The 11,274-nt window shown below is 28.1% G+C and overlaps 1 long non-coding RNA gene across 1 annotated transcript; it reads left to right on the forward strand.

Moving 5' to 3' along the window:
- Positions 1 to 496: 496 nt before the first annotated feature.
- On the forward strand, positions 497 to 5,236 carry LOC107439495 (uncharacterized). The gene is made up of 3 exons (XR_001583545.4): positions 497 to 681; positions 2,591 to 2,635; positions 5,105 to 5,236. It is a non-coding gene; the product is annotated as an uncharacterized LOC107439495 (long non-coding RNA).
- The last annotated feature ends 6,038 nt before the right edge of the window (positions 5,237 to 11,274 follow it).

Raw genomic sequence — 11,274 nt, forward strand, 5'->3', positions numbered from 1 at the left:
TAAAAAATATTAAATAAAAGAATATTAAATTAAAAAATATTAAATTGAAAAGTATTAAATTAAAAAATATTAAATTGAAAAGTATTAAATTAAAAATATTAAAATATAAAAATCATTAAATATTTTTAAAATCGTGATATTTCCATCTAATTTCGACAAACAAAATTTTTGAATGAAGCAATTTAATTTTGTAGTGGACATGTATCGTCAATTAATACGATACAATACAACAATATCGACATGAATCATAGCGAATACAAATCATGATGTAATAATTTATTATTTTTGAGATGATACTACGTGATATTTTTACAGCTATATTCTCATGCAAATATAATAAATGAAATCATAAAACCATTTTACAAGTGCTTAATACATATTTTTTAGATAAATTTTTAAGATAATGATTTCGATGAAATCACAGCTATAGAGAAACAATGGTAAAACTTTTGTAATAATCTTTCCTAACAATCATTAAAATTACACAAACTTTTAAATGAGCTTCGTCGTGTATTTGCTCTGGTATATATAATAGAATTTTTGAAAGTTCGATTAAAAGCTCTCTAAGATTCAATCTTTAAATTAAGTTGAATCCAGCTTCAAAGTCAATCGAAAAGATGTCCAACATTATTTCTCACTTAGTTTACGTCATGTTGGTTACTTGTGTTCTTGCTTGTACAGGTAAGTTTTTTATGGGAGAATTAATATCTATATATTAGAGTTAAAATTATAACTTCCCCTTTTTGCCTGTAAAAAATGTAAGTTTCAACTATTTCTGAACAGTAACAAGTAGGATTTATTGTTATATCACCAAACAGAAATTAACATTGGTAGAAATTTTGATCTTTTTTCGATAATTTAAAGTTGTAAATTTTTAGCTGGAGTTCTATGCTTGTAGACAACAGAAATTTCAATGGTTTACTAACAGTAGTAAAAGAAATTTGTAGCTAATGGGAATCGATCATCATTCACAATCCCAACAGCACAATTCCACAGTCATACATATGACTAGTGTGCTCAAAATTTAATTGCTGTTATGTATATAGTGGCAGTACAAGTTATAACTGCTTCTGAACTCTGATATCATGCATAAACATGCATATATTTCAATTACAAAGATACATACATACATATATTTGTTGAATATACAATGTGCCTATATGTGTATGTACGATGAACGTACGTACATTTTATGTACCTATATACACCTATATTATAAGTACATATAATGCATTTATGTACACAGGTAGATACAATGTACCTAGATACGTACTTATAATGTACAAGTATGTATATTAAACAAGTATGTACATTAAACAAGTATGTATATTAAACAAGTATGTATATTAAACAAGTATGTCTATTAAACAAGTATGTACATACAGTGTATGTACGTACGCTCTTACAATTTATAATTGTATGCCTGTACGTATGCGCATACAATTATGTACATGCCTAAATACATGTCTTCATAATGTAAATATATACAATGTATGTATTTATGAACGTATAATGTATATACATATATGCATGTGTAATGTGTATATATTAATTGCATTTACTTTCATGAAGTGTAATTAAAATGCCTGTAATTACGTACATATATTGTAACGATATACACATACAAATATTGAAAGCACATATGTACATAAATACCTACGTAAATACCTATATTTTATGTGCATAATGCATGCAAAATCAGCATACAAAAATACATTTTATGTTCTTGCATTAATGTTACAATTAATTACATACATATATTGCATGCAAACTAACATTGCATTTACATGCATTGCATGTACTACGTACCTTAATATATTGTAGGTCCTATCGTACTAAATTCATACTTTTATCGGTCATTATATAATTTATAATTGTTAGTTTATAACAGCTAATCATAATTATTTGTTATAGTATATTTTGATCTTGCAATCATGAAGGTATGCATTCATTCAATCACGGTAATAATCCCGGTAGCTGCTAGGAAACTCATAAAACTTACATTTTCCTCAGGTTCAGAACACCAATAGAGATTTAAGAGTTCTAGTTAGTCAGAATGAGGTATAAATTTCTGTAGCAAAGTCCGAAAGTGAGTTTTTGAAAACGCAAGGATTATAAGGAATATCTAATATAATTCTAAAGTATGCATGCTTTTACTTCTCTTTTACTTTTGTAATCTTTTGGAATGATGGTATAAACAATAAATTAAGAAAAAAGGTTTTTGAAATTGCTCCAATGTCTTACACAAATTTAAAAACTATAGAATCGAATAAAGATTCCAGAAAGTGGGAGATTTTAAAAATGGTATTTTTTAAGAAAAATTGTTTCACACACAAAAGCAGTAACATAAATCTTCTTAATTTATCAATCATAGAAATTATGATCACTTTGTGAGAAGATCTGTTTTCATTGAATAAAAGTTTTCATTGAATGAAACATCTTAATTTGTACCTTTCTGCTCTTTTATTCTGAAATGTTATAAAACAATATTAATAAATAATTATTACTGTATTTTGTTTATTTCTAGAAGATAAGCAATATTTATTTATTTTCTGAAATAGTGTTTATAATGCCATTTTCTTTCTTTTAGTTTTGCACTGCGCATTTTGCAGCGGAGGAACCAGTGGCAACAAAAGTAAGAGCAATGTTGTGCATTGGATTACAAAATGTCAAGGACCACTACAATTCGAGAATATATTCATTTAATTCCACGAAAATATAGCTGTTGTTACTCATGCCTCTAACAAATACCAGCAAGTCTGCTTGAATTGAACAAATTTTTTAACTCACAGGATGCATCTTGTTTTTTTCTGTGGTGCCATCTATGGCCAAGAAAACCACTTCAACCACTCACGCGTCTCAGTCCGTTTAACAGGGAGGACCGAATCATACTCCATTGATTAATCTACAGACCGTAATTTTGACTTGAAACAGAGACCGATTAATCTCCAATTCAATACTTACTAGGGTATTGATTTGTTAAGGGAACATGGAGGACTTAGTGACCCCGTCAGATTTAACGTGCACCAGTCACCATTTAATACACGAAGAATTTCCGGCTGGCTGGATTCGAAATCGCGCTCTCACGAACGCGAGTCTAACGCCCTATCTATCAGGCTATCCCGGTCCCACGAAAATATTAATAATAAGATTTGAAAGAACTTTGAAAAATATATGACGGGAATGAGTCTTATTATTACTTGAAAAATTGAATAAGTATTATTAAATATCGCAATACCAGTTGCTTTAAACTCTATTTGTTAAGTTATGTCAGTTATTTACGTGTTAGCAATTCCTTTTTATAAGGTCTCTTATGTAAGTAGATAACTATATAAATGATATCCGCTATAACTATATAAATAATAATACTTCTTAATTCTTCAAATTTTCCTTCAATTGTTTCAATATTTTACAAATTGAAGGAAAATTATCCGTTTAAAGTTCTAAAGGAAACAATGTATAGAAGTGTTTTAGCAAAATAACTGAAAGTTTAATTCACAGGCGAAAAGAAAATTATGAATATTTCGTATTTTTCCCGTACTTTTTGATATAAATGTGACATTTTTGACTACTAAGCAATTCCTGAGCTTTTGACAATCATTTTGTTAGAAAAACACAACAGGTTTGACGAAGTATGAGCTCTTTAAATTTATGCCAAAATAAGTTCCCAGTGAGTTTTCCAGCATTTTTCAGCTGACTTTAAAGCTGTTTTCTTATTCTGTGGGAGATAGGATGGTACTGGAGTCAGTGCGCTCGCTTGGAAAGTTGATTTCTCGAATTCGCGAATTCTTTGAAGAATTGATGAATTTCAAGATTTCATGATTCATGAATTCTTCGTTGCGAACTGAGTATGAATTGCTCAAAACCCCTATTAATTTTGTTTTTTTATTTTTTATTTAATACTTAGAATCAAACCTAATGACGAAATTTATTTTCCTGAAACAAGTGGAGATTCATAAATTTATTGAAATATTTACTTGGAAAACCGTATCGTTAAGTATCGTTCAGCAGTGATATTAAAAGTTATTTCCTAGAGAATATATCGTTAGGAACGAATTAAAATTTTGAGAACTTAGAGTATTCATTTTTTGTAAAATGAAAAATCTGAGTATTCTATAAACATTTACGATTAATTTTGCAAAACTCTTACATTTTATGCTTTTTTGGTCACATAAATATCGGATATTCCAAAAATGAGTGATGGATCCTTAAAATCAATAAAAATCAAAGTTCATTATTTTTTTTTTGATTAAAAAAAAAAAATCTAACTTTTTTGATTTAAATCGGACTTTTCCGATTTAAATCAGATTGTTTTGAATTTTATTGAAATATATTGTAAGAACTTTAATTTATGATTAGAAAAAACTTTATAAATGCTTAATCAAAAAAAAAAAAATTAAATTAATATTAGAACTATATTATAACAATATTTTTATTTTAGAAGCCCTAACTTACTAAAATAATTTTTCATTACAATACATAACTTTGAATGCATAGCATGTGATAAAATTGTAGGGTTTGTGGCAGAAAACTTCAAAAAGCTAGGCATTTCATCCTTTTAATCAGCGCATTTAGTGAAATATCCCGCCAATAGATGATGCTGCCAAATAGGGATAATTACGCATCTAAGCAATACAGAGATAATAAGACAATTATTTAAAACTAAACCAAAAAATAAAGTAAAAATTTAGAACAGTACCATTTTTATATCGATTGTAATTATTCCTATTCTTTTGCACCACCTATTGACGGAAAGTTTAACTTAATGTGAAATTTTATGGGCTGAAACAAGTATTATGCCCCAAACTCTTCATTTTTTATCAAATTTCGCTCTTTTTTTAAATTTTCCAAATCCATGATCCATTTTTGAAACACCTGATAGTTAGAAAATTTACATTGTTAATCTTATCATAAAAAGGAGAAAAATATTTTATTTTTCTAAAATTTTCAATATCAATTTTATTCGCATTACTGAAATTTTAATGTTATTACACTCCAGGTATTCCAAAGTTTTAGTGACGCATTTTTAGAGATATATGAAGTTTGAAACCATAAAACGTTGAATTTAAACAAATAAAGAGTAATAAAAATATTCTTTTTACAGATGCTGATTTTGGGTTGATTTCCATTCCAATTCTAAGCCAACTCAAACAATGATGATTGATTATGAGTTTTTGTTATGAAATGTATTTGGTATTCATTGAAAGAAAATAAACGCTGGAAGTGAAAATTTCAACTGTCATTCCTTCTTTCTTATTTTTGACACACGTATTATTGTCTATTTATTTACCATATATGAAAATGATTGAATTTTTTCAGTTTTATTACTATAATTATACTTTTTTAGAGCTACGATAAAAAGCAAAATTATCTTAGCATCAATTTGCAGACATAAAAAGCAGTTATGTTTGCTTATTATCCTTAACTCTATGACTGCCAGCTGCTAAGTGCAATAAAATAATCTGACACAAAAGGTGAAACGGTACTAAAATTGAATAATGCAGATATCTATGAGGCAAGAGCTATTTGTTACACTTTCCAACTTTTCCAAAAAAAATTTCAACTCATTTAAAATAAACTCTCTATATGTACCGTATTATGCAAAAAGTTAAATTAACATTAAGGGATCTTGTCTAAACTTTGGATAGCTCCCCTGACAATACTATTGAGGCCATATTTTTCAGATTGCTCCTACCGACAATATTTTGATTATAAGAAATCCAAATGCGTCGAAAAAAGGCATCTTTATACAGAGAAAATATGTCTTTGTGTTTGATTTTAAAATTTAAAATAACGTTTGCACTAATTAATTAGTATATTTCAGGTCGCTCTTGTGAACTAGTAAGTTTCGGCCCTAGTACGAGAAATTTCGAACATCAGATCAAAAGTTATTCATGATGTTTTGTTCTTTTTTTTGCGCACTTTTCATAGTGATATCCAGTGACGTTAAGTGTTTAATAAAATCTATTTCATGTTGAACTATAAAAGAACCAGTAGCTTGCATAATGTGTAAATTAACCAAGGTAACGATGTCAAAATGCATTCGTAACTAAGCCTGAAACAAAGAGTAAATAAATTTAAAAAATGAAATAAATAAATGAAAAATAAAAATAAGTAATCTGTGGAAATTTTGTTAGGGTGTTTCTGCGTCATGAAGCGTTGTACTGGAAAATTGGTAACTACTAATACTCAAACCATAATACGGTGCAAATTTGCTATGATCTCAATAAGTTGCGAAATAAAAGATGTACTATAGTGACATGTAAAATGTTGTTTTATAATGCTTTATACATATATATATATATATATATATATATATATATATATATATATATATATATATATATATATATATATATATATATATATATATATATATATATATATAGAGAGAGAGAGAGAGAGAGAGAGAGAAAGATTCACAAAAACTCCTGAAATTGTAATAACTTTCCATCAAATTGGAATTTCGAAAAAAAGGAATTCCTTTGCGTTCATAAATGAAAAGGACTTTTCAGCATGTTTGATCTCAACTCTGTAACTTGCTTTTTTTTTGCTTTTTTTTTTTTTGCAAGTTCAACAGTTGATAATTACCGAGATATGAAACAAATCTTAAGTTCATACTTCTTGTAAATTTTCTACGCAACTTTTTGATTCCAGAGTCTTGCAGATTTTGTGAGGCAGAAAAAGTGCATGTAATGCAAATAAATGAATAAATAAGTAAAAACAAAAAGAATAAAATAAAAAATTAATTTTAACGCTAACACTAAAACTATAACTTTTAAACAAATCGTATTCCCCAAAAAAAGCATAAATAAATAAATATAAAAAATAAAGTTCGCGTTAAGTTTATAAATGAAAAATGTATTTTCAGTACGATGAATTCTGTACATGCATTTCCGGAGCTTGTAAAACGGCCAGGGTGTTTTTTTTTACAAGTTTAACAGTTAATAATTCTCTAACTATTTTTAAGACATTAAATTTTTCAACACATACCTTATGGGAAAATAGTTTGAAATATGTTTACGCTGATTATCAACAATTTGCTGAATTTTACCAATTGCTTATGAAAAAAAGAAATTAAATTTTAACGAGAATAAACCTATAATATTGAATGTTTTTCAGTTTTCAAAAGTAAATATTCTTGTGCTTCTGGTGCAAGTATGATAATTAAAAACATATACATTTTTGCAATTCAACCAAATCTTAATTATTTTTTAAATAAAACATGCACATGTTATTTAATCTAAAATTATAGTTTAAAAACACTAATGTTTATTCAAAAAAATTATTTTAATTTTTATTTTCTTCTGCGATGATTATTCAAATGATTTTGTTTTAAAATTTGCTTCTTACATAAAAGAGTCATGAGTCATAAAAGAGTTACGTACAGAAAAATAATGTGATGTAAACATATTCATACCATGATAATGCAGTAAAGTCATTTGTATCGAAATTTATAAAGATTATAAAAAGTCTGAAATCAGGCAACCATTCCAAGACTCATTTAGTCTTACCTTTTTTTTTTGCATTTTGCTTGCATTTTTTCGGAAGTTTTCGCAGTATCATGAATATATTTCCTCATCAGTTTCCTGCAATTATACATTTCACATTTATACCTTGTTATCAAATGCCTTTGTAAAATTATTATTTAATTAAGCAATGATAAATTATTTAAACAAATTAGTAATTCGTGTTTGATCTAAACTTGAACATAAACTTGAATTTAATACATGTTATTTCCTCTTTTCAATATTTTTACGAAGTAAAGTTTCCAGTTAAGCAACAATGTGGATAAATAATTTAGATTAATTGAAAAGTATTTTGTGTAAATTGTTTGATTTATGAGGGTAATAATTAATACTAGTGGGCTGCGCCCCCTGCTCGCCAACCCCCGAAAATTGCTACGCAATCTTATATGGTTTGCTTCGCAAACCAAGATCGCTTCGCTCGCTACTAACTTAGGTACATTGCAAATGCACAAAATTCTAAGAATTCAAAACAATCATTCAAATCCATATAACAACTTTTTTTAAAATAAAAACTTCCATCTTTTTAGTAAATACTAAGTCATTAAAATAAATTTGAATTCAAATAACTGACATGTAATTCGTTAAGCCTATTAGAAATGTGCTATAGTATAAAATCTTAACATACAATTTCTAAAACAGATATCTCTTTAAAAAGGTTAAAATTTTGGCTATAATTAAGTCTATTAAAAATTGAAATAAGTGAATTGCAATGGAAAAACCTGCATAAGCAAATAAATTCTAGTAAAACAAATAAATTCGTGATATAAATCAAAAATCGTCAAATAAATTCGTAATCTATAAATTCGTGAAAAAAAGCGCTTTCGACAAATACTAAAATAAAGATCTATCGACAAAGACTACTCACTTCTGCCTAGCTTATGCTCGCTCTGGTTATTTCCGTTTCCGTTTTTAAAAGCGCTATATGTTGAGCCATCTCAGCTAGATTTGACATGTGACATTTTTAGCGGCAATCATTGGTAGATTTTCTAGCGTTGCCATTTGGGGAGTTGTAATGAGGCTTTTTTTTTATCGCCGTGTAAGAGAAATATATATATAGATTTTTGTAATTTTTAATAAAACTTATATTAAAATAAATTTATAAGCTAGTTAATATAAAGCGTTATTTCCTCTTTCCAATATTTTTAATGAAGAAAATTCCGTGATAAGCAGCAATGCTGAATGATACATAAAGATAATAATTAATTATGGCTTGTAAGTTTACGCATAACTTGAATTAAAATAAGATTATGAGCTAGTTAAAGCATTTTGATTTTTTTAGTTACGTGGATATTCTCTAGAACAGACTTTACAATGGGATATCTGAAAGTGACGTAGTGTTAGTATCACGATACTGATTGGTTGTTGAACGGGGACATTAGTTTATGTTTGCAACTGTTCATTTCATTCTATTTCGAGTAAGCCTGGCCCGTCAAGCAACAATTCTCTTAAGTGACACATTCTATATTTTTTCAGAAAGACTTCAATTCTTTAACTATTCTTAACACAAACGCTTACTTAACACAAAGAAAGGCATGAAGTCATGTAGAACATAAGCGAACTAAGTATGCATCGAAGTTGCCAGGTACACAAAACAAAAATATATTACGGTTACAATAAAATGCACAAATAATGAATTAAAGTAGAAGAAAAAGAATTACATTTCAACAAATTGATTCTTGATGCAGCGCTTTATTTAACGTTGAAGTCACGCGCTATCACGTTGAATAACTTTCTAACTCATTTGGATAAACTTAGCTCAACTTTAACACGCTATTTTGATTATAAACGATAAGCTGGCACTGACGTCATAAGTCACTAAAGTGGATATTCATAATCTTCTTCTTCTTGAAGTGCAAATACCCAGTCAAAATAAGCACTTTGTGTGGAAAAATTGAAGAAAACTAAAGTTTATTTTTGGAATTTGCGAATGTTGTATGTTGATTATACTGATTAGTTTTGATTAGTAAGAATTAGAAGTATCTTTGGTAGTCACAAGCAGAAATTGCTCGCAAATTGCCATTGTTTTGCTTAATATGACCAAATCTCATTTAGCTTTTTTCTTTATTTTTACTCTTTCTTTTCTGTCTGTATACGTTAAGAGAATAATTCGAATATAATCATTAAATATTGAATAAAATAAAATACTATTAGGTGGTCGATAATAAAATAAATCCTATGATTAAAAAGTACAGTTAAAAGGTCTTTGGTAAGAGGAAGAGGAGGTAGGCGATTATGTAAAGGAGGGGGAGGAGGTGGCAAAGGACATGGGGGAGTTGATACTTTCGCTTCTCTATTGGCAGCTGGAATCTGGGCAAAATTATTCAGTTCAGAACTTATCATCAAGAAGATTGATTCAATTACTTGAATTTTTATAGACAAAGAAATGCTTTTCTCCTGCATTGTAAAAATCTCATGAAGAAATTGGCTTTTATTTAAAATTTTATTACCGAAATTCCCTCATTTTCGAGCCCTTCAGCAAAAAATGCCTTACCTTCCGAACATTGAATAAAAAGCACCACATATTCCATCTACAAAAGTAAAATCTCCATATTCTGAAGATCTCAAAACAAAGTTATTTTTTTTAAAAACTCTCCAATCGAAGCTACAAGAGCCTCAAGCTTTTGACCCAAAATTAGTTTATCTTCGAAGGAAGTTAGTATATTAACAAGACGACAAAGACAGCAAAGACGAGTTCACTCTTATAATTCCTGAGTATTTATCTTTTTCGGAATTTTCGAATTTTCCCTATTATCAGTGGTTTATTTACGAGCTTCTTCTAATTTGAAATTAGATTTGTACTATAATATCACTTATAGTTCCAGAAACTTTTATTTGGAACTAAGTGGAACAAAATCCTTTTTCTGAAATAGGGGATTAAAATTTATTTTGGTGTAGCGGGATGCCCTCATCAGCCTTTGGTAGGAATGGGTGCCCTTAAAGAAGACGCTTATTTCTACTTCCGCATTTTGCTATAACACTTATATTTTGTGCCCCTTACTACTTTAACTTGATGCCACCACGATATGGTTTAACATAAATATGTGTCAATTTAACACCTTATTCAGGTTGTAGCAAATCTGAATCGTGTTTTGGTTCCAGGTTCCGAAATTGTGATTTAAGTTGATCGAAATTTTCTGGGTACCCAATTGTAAGTTTTTTAAATACTAAGCATGAGAAATATACTAATTTTATTCTAAACGAAGATTATAAATAATTGTTTGGTGTTAAATCTTTCAGTTTAGATAACGTTTTTCTGTAAAACTGTTTCAAAGCCAATCAAGGTATACTTATTTTTGTAATATCATTATCATTTGCTTTAGAATTAATGGAAAAATGGGTTGATTTGCTGAAGACTCATATAAGACAAAGAACGCGGTAACAAAAGAATGCGGAAAAATTAGTTCTGTAAGCATATGGACGATTTTAAAAATGACGATGAGATTGTGACATTAATTTTCTTTGTTTTCTGTAACATTCTAAGCGGTAACTTTCTAAAATGTGCTGTACATGAATGTAAATATCATTTCCTAGTTATGAAAGAAATAATAAAAATTTTTCATCAATTATATTATTATTTATCTTTTTCTTAATTCCATGAAGAATTAGTTTACAGCACAAATGTATATAAGTTTATTGTAAATAAATGTTTTTATTTTGCAAAAAAATAATTGTCCAGTTATTTTTTTACCACGATGTTCACCTAAGTGCTATTTATTCCTTAATTAAACTTTTTTACCGAGTTATA

This window comes from Parasteatoda tepidariorum, chromosome 2, assembly GCF_982258835.1.
Source record: "Parasteatoda tepidariorum strain Cologne lab strain chromosome 2, Ptep-v5.0, whole genome shotgun sequence".
NCBI classification, from domain to species: Eukaryota; Metazoa; Arthropoda; class Arachnida; order Araneae; family Theridiidae; genus Parasteatoda; species Parasteatoda tepidariorum.